This window comes from Molothrus aeneus, chromosome 2 (assembly GCF_037042795.1).
Source record: "Molothrus aeneus isolate 106 chromosome 2, BPBGC_Maene_1.0, whole genome shotgun sequence".
Classification (NCBI taxonomy): Eukaryota; Metazoa; Chordata; class Aves; order Passeriformes; family Icteridae; genus Molothrus; species Molothrus aeneus.
The window spans coordinates 108,913,261-108,929,946 of NC_089647.1; positions in this window are offsets into that span (position 1 = coordinate 108,913,261).

Genomic DNA, 16,686 nt, shown 5'->3' on the forward strand with positions numbered 1-16,686 from the left:
TTTTTTGAGGGAAATTCACAGGGATATGCATGCACACACACAAAACAGTGTTAATGGGTTTGTGTGATAAAAGATGGATTCAATTTTTAAAAAAGTAATGTTACTGATTATTACTATATAGCATGTAATACAGCCTAAAGCTGTATGCTGTGCCAAATGAAAGAGCTTGTCAGCAATAGTTTGAAAAAGTATATACTGTGCATTGCATTGCTTGTTGGGTTTTTGTGCACTAGACAAAGGATACTGTGTCAAAATCCAGTGCTCTGTACAAAGGTAACTTTACAACAATTTGCCTAAAAATGATAGATTTTGCAAATCTATCTGCTGGTCAAATCCTGCTCTTGTTTACACTCCATATTCAAGTAACCAATTTCACACCATATACATTAATGCAAAATTCAGTGCTGCACGTATTGTATACCTGAAAAGAAAGGAAAAGGAAAATGAAAAGAGGATCACAAAGCCCTTTCAATTTAGATTTTGAGATTGTGTGGTACATGCATTTCTTTCTAAAACCATCAGGAAAAAGCAGGGAAACAACTGTTAAAACAGCCCTGATTTCCAGCCCTATTTCAGCTTGGAAACCTTCTCTGCCCTTTATGCCCTTTAGGTCCTTCTCACCCTCCATGCCAAGCAGCCCAAAGATTATCAGCACCTGGAAGCTTGTTAGTATTGCCAGGTGCATTTTTTATTACAAGTTCTGCAATAATTGCTGTGTTTTTACAGCTCCAGCTTCTGGATTCATGTGCTTCCTTCAGTTTTCAGGACAAAGCTTTAATATGTAGCTTCAGGGACTGTAATGAGCTGAAAATGCTGGGGGAAATTCCATGTCTCCCCTCCAGTGTGGGAAGTTTGGTGGTGAATCCCAGAAGCTGAGGGAGCTCTGCCTGTGTTACCATCCTCTCACATCATGTTGAAGAACACCCCCTAACATCTCAAATGCCATCATGGTGTGATGGGTGCTACTGAGGGTGCCCTGCTTGGTGTCCCTTCCATCCAGCTCTCTCAAGGCATGTCTAATCCTGTGATCTTCACATTCCTTCCCTTTAGTTCACCTCTGTACCCCATAATCAGTTATTTTTTTCTACTTTCCTTTATTTTTCCTTTAACCCTTTCCCTTCTCATGGGCCTTTAAGTAAGGGCCAGCCTGATCCTAAAAGGAGAATTGCAAAAAGGAGTGGCTGCCTTTTAAGGATAGAATTCCCATCAGTGTCAGCAAACATTGAAGCTGCACAGCTGCAGTGCCCATTTTGTGCTCCTATTGCCTTGTGCTTCACAGCACACTCAGGCAGTCAGATGGAGAAGACAGGAAAATGTTTCTTCTTCAGGTTACATCAAACTGCCCCATGGCACTTTGTATTGTCACCTGACAGGTGCCAGAGGAGTAAAAAGCCACTGTAGGCCAGCAGAGACTGAATGTTTAAACCAGGGGAGCTTTGCAATGTTCAGTGGAAGAAGCAGAAATGTGGGGTTGAGTCACCCATAAAACTCAAGCTCCACTAGCTTTCAGAATTCAGCTTCAAAATGCATTAATTTTTACATGAATTTCCAGGAAATTAGACTGTGCTTTACAATTTCAGAGTTACACAGCCTTTAGTGCTGGAGCCTCCACGAGGCCACATCATAATTGCTATGAATCCTTTCATCCATCACAAGGATGATGTGTCAGGTGCTTGGAAGCGCAGAATTGTGCTGCAGTTGTGGAGAGGCAGTGAAAAATGATGTGTTCTGTGGGGGCTGCAAGAAGGAACTGGGCAGACTGGAAGGATTTTCCCAGTGAGGAGTTGGCTGGGGCACGTGCACACTTTGTGAAAAATGCATTGGTTCCTTCCATCAGCAGAAGCAGCTGCAGTGTCTCCTTCAGACAACAGGAACAAGCTTTCCTTTCCTCTTGCAAGGCCAAACACTGCCCACCAAATACTTCTTACAGCTGCTGATCACTTAGGGTTGGTCTCCAATCAAACCTTCACAAAGCCCAGAAGTTCCCAGGTGGTCCTTGGGGCGTTCTGGGTTTACACTGAGCTGTACCAGCTCTGCCTGTGGCCTGACACCACTTCTCATGTTTATTTCCAGATTATCTCCTTTGAATTTTCATCTTTATTGCTGTGGATAGTAGTGAGAAACATGTCAGAGGAGTCCTTATTTACTGCACGAAGAGAACAGCACATCTCTTTTAACAACAGGAGAGAGAACATTGGAGCCATTCAGGGGAGCTGAGAGTGGAACCAGTGCTTCACTGAGAGACCTGCCATGATTCCAGGAATAAAAAATAACCACCTGCTTTAGTTTTAACTGCCAGAGATGAATTTTTAGATTAGAATATATGAGATCTATTGTAATCCTTGGTAGGCTGATGACTTCAGTTGCATAGAGTTTTTCTCTGATTTAAACAGATGAGCAGGGAAGATTTGGAGTTGCAGAGCAGACTAAAAATTCAAGGCAAGGAGCAGCTCCCAGAGAGGTGCTCAGGTGCAGAAGAATCCAAAGATTTGCCTCACATTGTTGTGGGCAGCATTTAGTAGAAAAGATTGAACAAAAAGAATCAGTGGAGTGTTCTTCTCTTTGTAAAAGTGTTTTTGTCAAGAAGCAATTATTTTTTGGAAATGTATCAAAATTTAAAATAGGAAGATGAGAAACAATTGTCTTTTGACTTTCTCATTTCATTGTGGTAATGTCAAATTGTTTCATTTATTGCAAGTCAAAACATTTCATTGTGATTTCCTCATTTAGATCTGAATTCTTCTATTGCAACATTTGCTAGTGTATTTACATATTTCTGTCTATATATTCCATGTTTATATTGCTTCAGTGTTGCAGAAGTACAGAATTTCTGGTTCTGCAGAAACAATTCTATTTTTTGTTCTGTTTTGAAGTGAGTTTGCTTCAAAAAGAGTGATGTGTTCTCCACCCACCCTACCCCCAAAAACAGACATGCAGGTTTTGTGTAATCTCTGCTTCTAATGAGAATTAATTCCCCCCCCCCCCCATTTTGGGTGCACAGCCAAACTTTCTGAGGCTAAAGTGGTTTTATTTTGGATCAGTCCTTGTTCTTAGCTCAGGTTTTGATTCAGAGGACTTACAATGATCAAGCAGTAGTAACCAATCCCTGAATAATACCTGTCTTCCTAATACATCTTAAGGTAATTGAATTTAATTTCAGCTACTTTCCATGCTGTCTTTAGGAGTCCTTTGTCTCACATCTGGATGGCGTCAGTCTCAGTTCCACCATGCAGTCAAGTCACATCCCTGTGGAAATGTATTGCCCTGAAGGAGGAACTGTCCACAAAGTCCCCAATTTCCTTTCTCACTCTTTCAGCACCGTTGCCTTCTTCCAAACTAGGCCAGTGCATTGTTCACTCTTGGGGTCTCTGCTGCTCAGAGTGACCCTGAGAAGAGCTGGGAAGTCTCTTTTCCCAGCCCGGCGCTTGAAGAAGGAGTCAGAGCTCTTCATTTCTCGGTCTCAAGGTTGTTTATTGTATCTTATCTATAAAATTCTTTCTCCTGTCCTGCCAAGGTCCATCCAGCAGGACAGTTCCAGGCACTCTGCCTGCCCCCGGGGCAGTGTTATGTCTCTATACTAAAAACTACGTGTACAATGTTTACAATTACTTCCCAATACCTATCACCTATGTTAGACAGTGAGCTTCTGCTCTAAACCAATCTGTAAGTGCCAACATCACAGCAGAAGATGGAGGCCAAGAAGAAGAAGGAGAAAGGCAGGACACACCCAGCTTCCTCCATCTTGCCCCTTGAACCCCCATTTTAAAAACCCCAAAAATCTATTTTTCACCCTGTGATAAATTCACTGTCATTCTACTTAAACTTTCATGGCTCATAATTCTTCATACAAGGTTGGTAATTGTTTTTTCCAAGGGCTAAATCAAAGGCACAGGGGTCTTGGGCTCTGTGCCAAGGTCTCTGAGGCCCCTGGGCAGGGGCTCAAGTCCTCCAGGGCAGCCAGAGGAATTTCCTAGGTTCCAACAGTTCACATTGCATGCTTTTTTTCAAGCTTGCAATGCTTATCTCTGGATCTCTGTACCACTGTCTTGCGTTTTGGGTTGGTATTTCAAATGTAATTCTGAACAGTGACATTGGGAACAGTGACCAGAAACCAACATTTCTGAGGAAACAGCCAGTTGTGAATAGCAGTTCTTGTGTCTTGCTTCAAAATCCTGCAGCATCATTCTGCAGTTAAGGAAAGAACAAAGCAGATTCCAGAGACAGAGATGTTATTCCCAAGAGGGCAAGTGTGTGCGCAGGGGATGAGTGCTGATTGTCCCCTCTCTTCCCCTTGTGTGCAAGCCAATCTAGCAGAGAAATCAAGTGGGATTCAGTGGACGTGTAAACCAGAAGGGCAAGGTGAGCAGGGCCTCTCCCAGCTTTATGTTTTCCCTCCCCCACTGGGGCCTTGGGAGGTTGCTGCTGCACTGGTGGAGAATGACTGAAATGTGCATTCACAGCAGCAAAAGTCAGCTTTGAAAAATTTCCCAGGTGAGTGTCAGTGAGCCTCTAATCAAATTGAGGGTTGATTGCAAAACTAAAAATGAAGCAAACACTTTGCATAATTTGTTAGACTGCTGCTGTGTGTGCATGTGTGTGTTTATAGACTCTTCCTCAAGCATTGTGAATTGAATTAATCATGGAAAGAGAAGCACTCCGTGTTCGTATTCTTGGTGCCATTCCAGAGATGTTTTGGATGTTCTGGGCTGGATTTAGGGCTGGGTTAGGAAATAAGGGTGAGACCAGGCCTTGTTCTTCAACTGCTGCATTTGTGGGCAAAATTTAATGACAGTTCAGTGTATTTTGCATGACTTGAGAAATTTTAGACAGCTTTCTGTATTTACTGTTTTATCTCAGCTTGTAGGAATGCTTCAGTTGAGTTAGTCTGTGCCTACTTGAGTAACCACAGCTATTGAAATAAAGCACAGGAAACCCCAGATCCAGTTACAACACCCCAAAAATGCAGCCTTAATGTATCTGAGAAGTCCCCAGAAATTTCCAGTTCTCAACAGGCATCAGCCTTTCCCCAAAGCCAGGCTTACTTACCTCAGCCCACAGTCTGGTCCATGAATTAAATACAAGAACCAATTTGTGAGGTCTCTCAGCAAGACCTCACAAATTTCCCAGCTCTACCTAAGCCTACAGAATTTTTGTCTCACTTAGACAAAACTTTGTCTGAGTGGGATGAGTTAAGATTAAGCAAAGGCATTGCCATAGTAAAAGAGTTGACCAGTTGCCTGCAAGCAGACTGAGCCCTCTCTCCCTGTGAAGGATTTATGACATAAACATCTTCTGGGCAGTGCAGACAGACTGCTCCATTCAAGCTGGCCCTCTTTTGTTCTGTGAGAAGAAACAAAATGACCACAGCTTATTTGAGTAGCTCTAGATTCATTGCTTTGACATGTTTCCTCAGTAAAACCAAACCTGACCAGTGCCAGTCACCCAGAGTGTTGGACAGGATCCATCACTTTTAATTCTCTTCTTTCTTTGAAGAATGATGGAGCTTCTTAAAGGTTCCTTAGGGCCACCTCATTTTCCCTCCTGTGCTAACTCTGGGCTGCAGGATACCAAGTGCCAGTCCCTGGGTGTTGTCAGGCTGCTGGGCAGAGCTCACTGTCCTTTTCCCCAGATTTGTGCTGTCTCACAAAGCAGCATGTGGGGATGCTTTGGCAATAGGGAAGAAAGGGATTTATAGCTGTCATGGTGAAGGGAAATGCACTGCAAAACACAAGTTCAAACCTCAGTGCAGCTCTCCCTCAGTGAGACAGATATCTTTACCTTCAAATATCTACCCTGTCTGATAGGAAAGGGTAAATAGGGAAAAAAGGGGAAAATTATACAAACCTAGAAACTATTACCTGTAACCTTCCTAAAGGGTCAATGCAAACCCTCCTGTGAGACAGTCAGTGCACTGATGGGTCCACTGATTCATAGTCTCTTGCAAGCAAGGATGCAGGAATGTCTTTCTCCCTTGCAGGCAAGGCTGTCTGCAGCTGGCTCAGGGGCTGAGGGAGGCCAGGTAAGCTGCAAGGTGCCCAGGGAGACAGCCAGGAACTGAAAGGAGCAAGGAGAGATCTCAAAATCCCACCCATCCTACAGGCTCCCTGCTGAACTGGTGCAAGAGCAAGGAAAACCATGGTATTGACCTCAAAAGCTGCTTCCTTGCTTTCTGTGCCTGCCCTCATTTAGCTGCCAGAGGTGCCTGGAACAGCACATCCAGATGCTTTCCATCAAGTTGCCATTCTCTCCTTGCGCAACCACCTTTGCTGTTCCCTGACCCAGTCCTCTGCTCCAGGCAGTACTTTGTGCTGTTTCTTGTTTGACCCTCTTGGTCTCTCATCAAGGTATATGAAGCCCTTCCCACAACATGTGAATCTGCAGGGCTCTGCTCTTCTCCTGCAGAGCTAAAAAATCTCCTGCAGCAAAGCAGCTGCTCTGTAGAATTTATCTGACTAAAAGATGAGACTTCCTGAAATGCATCGAAGGGCTAGATCCTCCCAGCTGGTATAAATCCTCATTTACAACATAGATCACAGCTACAGCCAACATGTAAATCACAATGCTCCCTCCTGACTTGAAAATCTATGGATCTATGAAAATTGGCATAATTGCATTGATTTCAGGAGGGCTCCTGTGATTTACACTGGCTGGGGACACGGCCTGGCGTACGCCCATCCTGTTAGAACAAATTAGGATTCTCTCTGTGGCCCAGCAGTTCAGCATCCAGGCAGGCTGGGTCAGCCACAGCTGCCAGCTCCTCCCAGAGCCCACAGGGGAGCAGGGCTCAGCTCTCCCTGACCTCTGAGCATGTGGCTTTGCTCCCTGTTAGGCTGTGTTTGAGAAATACCCCTGCCCAGTAAAGTGGTGCAGTGTAGAAATGTAGCAGTGGTGGCACTTTGACCAAGGAAAACATCTGGGGGTTTTCACCAGTGGTTCAGGAAAGGCTTTTGCAGAATGCATCCAGCACTTCTGCCCAGGGACCTCTGAAGCCCTCAGTGCCAGGTTCCTTGGCATAGCAAAGGATGCAGGCAAAGTAGCATCAAATCAGATTAACAGCCATTGAGATTTTCCCTTGTGCAGGGAAGGGATCTTGCTCTCTGCCTGATGCAAAATTAGGAAAAAAGTGAATAAATAGCAAATGGGAAATACAGAGAAGAATTTCCAACAGGTCATTTTGCTTTCCATGCAAGTTTACTTTTAATTTGGTTTACATGGGATTATTTTACAGTAGAATGGCAATTCACCCTAAAGTCTCTGGAAGAAGAATCAAAGTCATTAGTCTTAAAATGCATTTATTAAAGCCTTAGTTGACAGTGAAAGTCCTATTTAAGGCTGCACTTGCACTTACAATAGTTTTTTTCCCATTGCTTACAATCCCCTGAAAAAAAATTACTCTCCTGGATTTAATTTTCAACACCTGGCCTTTGCTCAGTAGCTAAGTTTGTTGGTTTGGAGAGAAACCTATTGATCAATTTTCTAAAAAAAAGTAGGAAACCAACTTTTTATTATCTGATTACATTCAGATTCTTTTGCATAGGATTTAATCCTGACAAAACCTGCAAATTAAAAATATGTAGTTTGCCTGATTCTCACCCAGCAGTCAAGGTCAATTGACTTTGGACATGTTCAGTGAACAGTTTCAGCTGTGCTTAGAGTCATGAGCATGCAGGTCACAACAAATAAATATTGACAGATCTGTGAAAGCCCAGAATGTGGCCAAATTCTTCTTTTGACTACACAGCTGTACCTCCCTGGGGATATTTATGTTGCTTTTGCATATTTTCATAATCCAGGCTTAGGAGGACTTTCAGGTTTGGATTTTGTTTTAAACTATCTGGTTATGGTGCCGTGATGGATGTTTAATTTCCCTAAAGACCTGGGTAAATAGTAGATCTCATTTTGGTGGCCAACCTGAAACTTGTAGCTTCTACAGAGTAAACAGTGGAACTGTGGTGTTTTGCAACAGCCATTTCCAGTCTAAAGCCCCAAGATGATATCAGGGAGAGGAGCCTGACACTGGTTTCAGCAAGGAAAAGAGGTGGACACAGGGTGTGCACCCTCCCCTTGGCTGCTTCTCCCAAATGCTGCTCTTTGGTGGGGAGGGGATGTTCATTAATCCCCCTCCCTGGTCCCTGGGGCTGTACCACGTCCATCAGGGAGCTTCTCCCTGTGCAGGGCTGCCTCACATGGCATCCACTGCAACAGAAGACAGGCCTGTGCTCCAAACTGCCCTGTAAAGAATGGACTTGCTTACACAAGTCAGCCCCATCCTGTATGATTTTGAAAGGAAAGTCAGCCTGGACACATTTGGTATGGAAGCTGCCACTGATTGCAGGTTTTATTAACACTTGCCAGAGCTGGCTTCGACACAAGTTTCTGTGAGATAGGTGTGGCCCTGAAAACATCCATCCCACTCATGCCAGACCTGTTCTGGCTTGCTTGCATGAGGAAAAGAGCTCAAACACCCTTCGTGGGAAGGTTCTCCGGACACAGCTACAAACAGGAAAGAGGATGCCCACTGAGGCTCCAGCACACTCTGCTGTCCTCCTTCCAACCTGGCGCTGCTGTGCTCCCTCCCCACCCATCACCAGGGAATCCCTTTTCCTCTGGCAAATGCCCCTCTGATGGTGAAACCCTGTGTACCATCCCTGCATTGTCAGAAAACCTGGGTTTGGTTGGGTTTTTTATGGTTGGCTTGTCTGGGAGGGTGGTGACTCAAATGATCTCCGCGTGCATGAGCCAGAAGAGCGCCTGGCATTTGCCGCTGGCCAGAGCAGTCCTGTGGTTTGGCTTCTACCCTCCCAGGCAGCTGGGACCCACCTAGGCAAGCAGGGCAGGTCCCTGGCCACCTCAGGAGTTTCCCTGCCAGCTGGCAGGAAGGTGGGCTGGTGCCTGACACTGAGGCAGGTTGTTCTGCTCCTGCTTAGTGGACGTTTTTATTGCAGTGTGAAACGAAGCAAAATATAGAAGCTGGCTGAGACCGCGTTGTGAGGAAATCCTCTGATCTTGCTAGCTCTGCTCAGTGTTTAGCCTTTTATCAGGACATGAGCTCATTGCTGTTTCAGGCTAAAGACAGAGCTTTGTATGGATTCTTTGCTTTCACTCTTGAAATTCTCTGACTTGCGGCTTGTGTCAGAAAGGGCCTGATCACAAAAAAAAAAATGTTGATGCTTTTACCAGGAAAGTTAGCAGGCACTTACACGTCACTCTTCCAAGGATACAGGTGTGTAAGTAGAGAAAAGTCACGCATCTCTCTTTGAATCGGGTTCTCAGAGCATCCATGGAGATACTAATTATCTTCTGCTGAATAGCCCCAATTTCTTTTATGTCACTGAGAGCTGTAGTTGCCTGGCAATACCCAGCAACATCCAAGTGCCTCGAGGACTGGAGGTAAACTGCAACATCGGCATTGTAAATGGAGGCAGGTGTATTTCAAGATTTTTACAGAGGAAAAGGTGCACAGAAAAGTTAAAACAGACAGCTGAAACAAGTCCTTTTTATTCACATGATATTTTATTCCTTGTGATAACCAACTTCTCCTTTTATTAAATAAACTCCAACACAACCTTCCCCAGCTTTTGTCTGATGTTTTTTTCCCATTGCAGATCTTTGTGTCATACTCATGATTCTGCTGCTGCAGACATTTACACCAGGGGATGTCTGACTGGGATATCCAGAGCCTTGTCAGAATATGCAGGGTGGGACTGAAGGACCTGGCCAGGGGTGTCAGCCTTGGGGGTGTCTGGGCCACCTTGTGGGGTGTCACAAGGCTCCTGATGTGTGAGTGTGGGCTCACACGTGGGCTCTGTGAAATGGCTGTGGGTTGTGTGAGCTGATGGGCAGCTCTACCAGCAGGATAGCAAGTTTGGGTAGTGGCAAAGTCTCTTTCCCCTGGACAAGGTTGTTCAGAGCTCATTTAGAAGAGTGCAGAAGACTTGGGAATAGTTTCAGCCTCAGCTTCCAGCTCTGGCACACTGTGACAGCTCCTGCATGATGCCTGCTCTGCTGCAGGAGAGGCACTCACCCTGCTCAGTGCCTTTTCCCTCAATATAACCAACACAAGAAGCACAATTGCCTTCACCTGGCTGCCCAGGCCCTGACTCCAGGCTGTCCTGCACCATGGATCAGGTGCTCAGAAGGCTTCTGTTACAGAAAGTTCAGACTCCACTGCTCACAGGACCATTCAGAGCATTTAAGCTACAATTTATGGCTGGAATCCAGGCTCAGTAGCAGTGTGGGAGCCTGCCTCAGTGTGGGAGCTCTCTATTGCAGAAGCAAGAGAAAACTTCTGAAAAAGCTGGCAGAGTGGTGGCCTTGTTTTGTTTTCTGTTCTGTTTGGTATTTCATCTAACTGTCAGGAGAGCTGTGGTTTTGTTTTCATGAGAGACTTTGTCTTCATAATGCTCTGAGCCCAGGACAGCAGGGGAAGGCTGTGCCTGCAGTGTGGTTGGGGGTGCCTGTGGCAGGCAGCTCAGAGCCTTTCCCTTAGCAGAGGTGGGAGTGAGCTTTAATCAAGCACAGCTTTCATCAGCACCTGCTTGACTCTAAGGTGAAGCCTGTTTGTTTGCATTATCAACTAATTCAGCAGTGACTGGTGCAAATAGTGCTTTTAATTTCATGGGTGTGTGAAATGGTTGTGCTGTGGACAGCTGGCCCCCTGTTTAAGAGGGTTTTTTTTGCTCAGGTTACAGTTCTTCATAGTCTGGAGTAACAGTCTTCCAGAATATACCTGATGAAATTATCTCAATCTGTTTCCTAAGAGAATTGGGGTTTTTTAACTGAATTTTTCTTATTGCTTTTAGCTGAATAAGTGGTGCCTGTATTAGGAGAATAAGCTGCCATATTCCAGCCCTTTCCAAGTGGGAAAAGGAGCCTGGTGCTGCCTCTGCCTGTGACCTGAAAATTCACCATCATGTGCATATTCCATGGCTGCATGAAGAACACCTTGGCACTGGTGATGCAGGGGAAGGACACACTATTGCATTCTGAATCAAGAAAAGCATAGCATGCAGGAGGATGTGCTTTTTTTTTTTTTTTTTTTTCTGTCATCTCTTTGAACATCACAGTCAGCACTCACTTCCCTGCATTCCCCTTCTTTTCCTTAATATCAGAGTGGCCCTCAATAAGCCATTGTGCTCTGTGCCTCTGGGTGGTGTTTGGTACAAGCTGAAGGAAATTAAACTTTCGTGGCAGCATAATTCAGTGTCCTGTCACTGCACAGTCTGTGCATGGGCACCAGGCCATTCCCTGCAGTGTGGCCACTCTGTCACCCTGCCCATTTCCTCCTGCAGTGACCTCAAGCACAAGTGCTGCTGTAACAAGCAGGTAATTTAGACATTCAGAGAAATTTAGGAGAGGCATGCCAGGGCACTGGGAACTCTAGGCTGAGACTTCACGGCCATTGATTAAATATCACAAGTTTATTGTACTTTTCTAGTTATAACTAATTACTTGTTTAATTTCTACCTTCTAATTTATGTCCTTCTGTCTTTGGGTATACATCACATACATGTCTAATGCAATTTATTGCAATATATTTATCACATTATGGAAGAGCGTTATCTTCATCAATTACAAGCAAAAAAGGCTCCTAGAATTAATAAGGGGATAAAAGCTAAATTTGTATTTCAGTGGACTCTTGAAGGCTTATCTCCATGGGAAAGCTGTTTGTAAATCTGCAGTGTTTCATCTGGCTTATGTTAAGTCCTAAGTTTGGATTTCAATTCTATGGTAAGTGCAAAGTATCTCTCCACAATAAAAGGGGAGTAAACTGCCTTGGATTTAGCAAAGGTGTGCAAGATGAGTCACAAACTAAGATAATATTCTCTCTGTTCTGCTCCATCTTGTCTTGCAGCAACCTGTGCAAACTTTTCAGCTAATATTTTTCTCTATAATTCAACTATTGGTTAAATTAGGGTGGCTGTGGTGTTGAGAAATAGGTGGTGTAGTGGAAAAAGCATCCTTGTGCTGCTTTCTGTTGTGTGCCTGTTGCAAACCTTCTCAGTGCTTATCCTTCCTTATTCCTGACAAGTTACCAGTCCCGTCTAGCCAGAATGAACTCTGATTACAAAATTCTCTAGCACTGCTGAAGCCCCCCTGCCAGGTCCATACCTGGCTGTGGTATCTGAGCCAGCTCCTTGATCCTTCTTGCCTGGTGTGCAGTGACCAGCCCGCTCTTCATTTCCTCTGCTTCTCCTGGCACACTTCCCAGGAAGGAGAGCACAAAGCTCTGCTTTTCCCAGGAATCAGGATCACCTCTTTTTCCTGCGCCACATTTTTGCCAGTGGCAGAAGCTCATGCTTTCTCAGAATCTCTCTTCAAGGTTCTCATCAGGAATATGAGAAGCCAAACTATCCTTTATTTTAGTGGCATAACAAGTAGCCTAAGGCAGAAAGAGCAGTGAGTTACCAGTCCTGTATTCCGCCACACTTTAGCAATCCCGACTGCTCTTTGGGTTAAGGTCAGTTTACAGAAGCTGAAGATACAGCTTTATACCCCAAGAATAATTGTAGTTAAATTATTTTTCCAAAATACCCCTTTTTAACATTCCATTTTTCCAGAATAGCTCTGAGAGCTTTCATTTTTACACACTGGCATGACTGAAACATAGGAACTTTTCATCGACATAAATTTTCACAAGGAAAGGTGCAATGCAATTCTACTGAACCTGGTTCTATACTTCTCATGCATATAAAATTATTTTTACCTTTATCATGTTGGGTGGGAGAGACCCTTGTCTTGGAGTAATAGAGAGTTAAAGTCACTCAGTGCTGTCTGAATGACTATGTAAATTGCAAGAGGCAGAGAATCTGATACTGTGCCTATAAATTTTATTAAATCAGCTGCTTGTCAAAATTCATTTTTGCTTTATTTAATCATTAGCTATTACTGGAAGAAAATTGTACATTCTGCTGTTAGTTCTTCTGTTATAAATCTGGAAAAAGAGCCTAATTCTTACTTTCTTCTGTCTGGTATCTGGAAATCAATTCCAGTGAAATTTACTTTAGATTTAAGCTACCATATTCATAGCATAACCTGGTCTTTGTGGTTCTTAAAACAGATGCATGGAAATGCCTATATGGCCCTAAATATAGGGCCATATTTAATTTATGCCTAAATTATATTTAGGCATAAATTTAATATGCCTAAATTTATATTTATTATGAATTAATATATAATATTAATTCATGTATTAAATTAATATTATATATTAATTTATATATAGATAATAGGAAATGCCTATTATCTAGATATAAATTATTATATTAATTTAATATATATTAATATTATATATTAATTTATAATAAATATAAATAATATTTATTATAATAAAATTTACAACAATTTTAATAAATTGTAAAAAATTATCTAAGTCAGCTGATTTCATGCCATAGCTTTTACCTCTGTGTGATGGACTGTATTCTGCAGCAGGCCTCTGAGCATCAGATACTCAGCTGGCTGGCCATTGAGCTAACTGTGGCTGAGAAATAGATACTGGAACATATTAGTGAGGCATGAGGTTTACAGGGAGAGTCAGAATTGCCAGCTGTGGCAAGAGTTCCTGAAGCAAAGGTGTGGCTGAATTAGCAAGCATCTACCCTTCAAACAGTGATCAGCTTCCACCACAATGTCCTGGAAAAGCTCTTCATGTGCTGTGTAATCCCTGCTACACACTTTTACTGCAGATTTATCCTGGGAATGGAGTGGGTAGATGGGGTGATGTGCTCTGGTCCATTTATCCTCTGTGGGGCTGAGGCCATTGCAAAACAGTAGAAGAGGTGCTTGAGATGAAGCAGGAGAGCCCAAGGCTGGAGCTGCCAGCACAGGGAGCAGGAGGGGCTGTGGGAAGGGCAGGAGCCAGGCTGGCTGTGTGTGAAGTGCACTGGGGCTTGGCTCTTCACAAGAAGGGACTCTGTGTACCAGGGAGAGGCTCAGCCTTGGAACAGACCCACACTGTCCATGCATGGGGCAATGCCAGCACCTTTCAGCCAAGGAATGTAATACTGCCATGCCCAACAGGGGTTTTATCCAAACTGGTGCCATTTGGCTCCTTCTTTGGGTTTCCACACACAGACTGTTCAGAGAAGGACATCTAGCTAAAGGGTGTTAGCTCTCCAATTACCCTTGCCTGCTGTAATGGCTCCCAGAGGCACATTCCTCCCTGCTGTAAATTAGAATAACCCATAAAGCTGGCTAATTTGTCCATGCCCTTTACTGGGGATGAGGGTAATAGGCAGGAGATGTAGAGCAGCCTTCTCCCCTCACAGCCTGGGGCTCTCTCACCCCCCTCAGATCCAGGGGGGATCAGCTGGAATCCTCCCTTCCTGCTGACAGCAAGGAAAAGCTGGGCAGGCTGTCACAAGGGCCCAGAGAAATCCCTCCAGAAACACACCACCATTCTCATTCTCATGGTGTACTCTCAGCCAGCACATGCCCTGAGAAGGCAAAGGAAGATTTTCCAGTCCCCTGGCTAGAGCAGCACTGAGGTTCTGAACCCTAACAGGTGCTTGCATAAGCATCAGTCATGGGTTAGCCTTTGTCTCAGCTTGGGAAAAAGAAATACTTTATTTTTCAGGTTACCTATGGACTGCTCAAAAGTTGCATTTTCAGCATGGAGAAAAGCTCTCAGGTGCTTTTCTGCATGGTGATCTGCATGCATAATTTAAAGAAAAGGGGAATGAACTTGTGGGAGGAAACCTTCACTTGAAAGGAACTGCTTTGTTCTGCTTTCATCTGTGTTGCTTGATTGACCCTTTCTGGTGACAAACCTGGGGCACTGCTGCTCTGCTCCTGAGGCCAGCAGAGGTCATTTCCATCCTGGAATGATAAAGTGCTGGGGGTGAATTTGCATGGTATCACCCCAGTTCTTGCAGTGGCAGTTTGGGTTTAAAAGAGGTTCCAGAGGGGCCCCTGTAGCCCCCCCAGTGTCTGATGGAATTTGCACATTCATTTGGACACTGCAAAGCTGTGAACAGGGGGCTCTGTCAGGTTTCATGTGTGTGTTAAGCTGTGTGTAGGTGCCCCTGAGGACCCCTGGGGCTCCCTGTCCACTCCTTTGCACCTTTTTTGCACCCTTTTGGTGGCCTGGAGAAGAGACTCCTTAAAGTGGAGTGTGGGGGGACCTTCTGCTGGTTTTCAACCACATCAGATCCCTGACCCACTTTCCATACAGAGGTGCAAACATTTATCCCATTTATATTATTATACAGAGATGCACAGCAGGTGGGTGGTGTGAGGGAGGAAACAGTGGTGAAGGGAGAAGAGCCCAAATCTGCTAATCCAGTACTGCCACCAAATAAACACACCTTGAACTGCAGCTGCTGGGAGCTCATCTGTCACTGCTGCCTTTTTGTAGGGTGATGGGGAACAGGAGCTGAGCCTAGGAACTTAGCTTTGAGAAGCAAATTTATTTCAGTTAAGTCTAAAAGAAGCCAGATACTCTTTTGTTTAAGTTTATCCAGCCAGATCTCTGGCAGTTTCCCCATTTCCCTTTGAATTACCTCCTCTGAGTTCACTGCAGTGCCTTGAGTTCACTCTGGAGCATAATTGAGTTATGGCTGCTCATTTCCTTGTGTTTTTGTGATGAAAACAAATCTGTGGTGTGGGGATTCCTCTTGGCTCAGTCAGAAGGTAAGTGAAGGCACCAGAGTGCACCCAAATGCTTGCAGAGTCCATCACAGGCTGGAAGAGTGTGTGAAGGGTGAGGAGACTGACCCCTGGTTCACTGATGTGCTCGTCAAGAGATTCCTGTAGTGGTTGTACCCTGGTATAAACCCAGCAAACACAGACAGGAGCCAGGCCAAAGTTCAAACAAGCCTGGTTTCTCATGCATTCACCTTTCTGGCTGCTCCCACCCCTTGTGCAATGTATGATAAACGTTAGTGAGTTATTTCTTATGGGCATTGCTGCTGTGAAATACCAATGCTGGCTGCACCCTGGTCAGACCCCAGCTTGCTCCTGTCCCCTCCCACCATTCACACACACCTTAAACCAGCTGCAGGTGCTGCAGTCAGCTGTTAGGGGGAACTGACCAACACAAGGCTCAATTTTTTTGCTCTGAACTGTACCCCCGAAAACAAAACTTTTTTAAAAATTTTCTCTCAGTTTCCTTCTGTTTCTACATCAAAACAATATGGCAGACCCAGCCCCCACACTGATTTCTGCAGAACTGGAGAGCATTCAGCTACAGTCAGACCTTGCCTACAATCTCAGGAAGGTCTAGTCAGGTTTCAGAGTGGGAAAACAGTCTGCTCCTGTCTCTGAATGTGTGGAATTGAAGCAGGGAATGTGACCAATGAGAATGTTTTTCTTTCTCAGCATATCTTCTAAATCCCACTGCCCAGTCTGTGTGACTGGCAAAACTCTCCCAGAATTCTCACTGTTGTAGGCCATCCCAAATCTTACCTCTCATTAAAGGATTAAAGAGCATGCCAGTATTTCTCCATGAAGTTTCCAAAAATCCTGTGAAGAAAGCCTCTGCTTTTGTCACTCTCCCTGGCTGGGAACCAGTGGTGAAGCTGGAACCCCAGACTCTGAGCAGGTTGGGCCAGTTCTTGTTCCCATTCCTCCCTGGCCTGGGGCTGCCTCCACCTGCCCTGGGCATGGCAGACTCTGTCCAGCCCTGCCCTAGGCAGCTCCAGCCTGGATTCAGTGTGGCCCTGGTTCCTGGACAGTTTTGTGGGCACC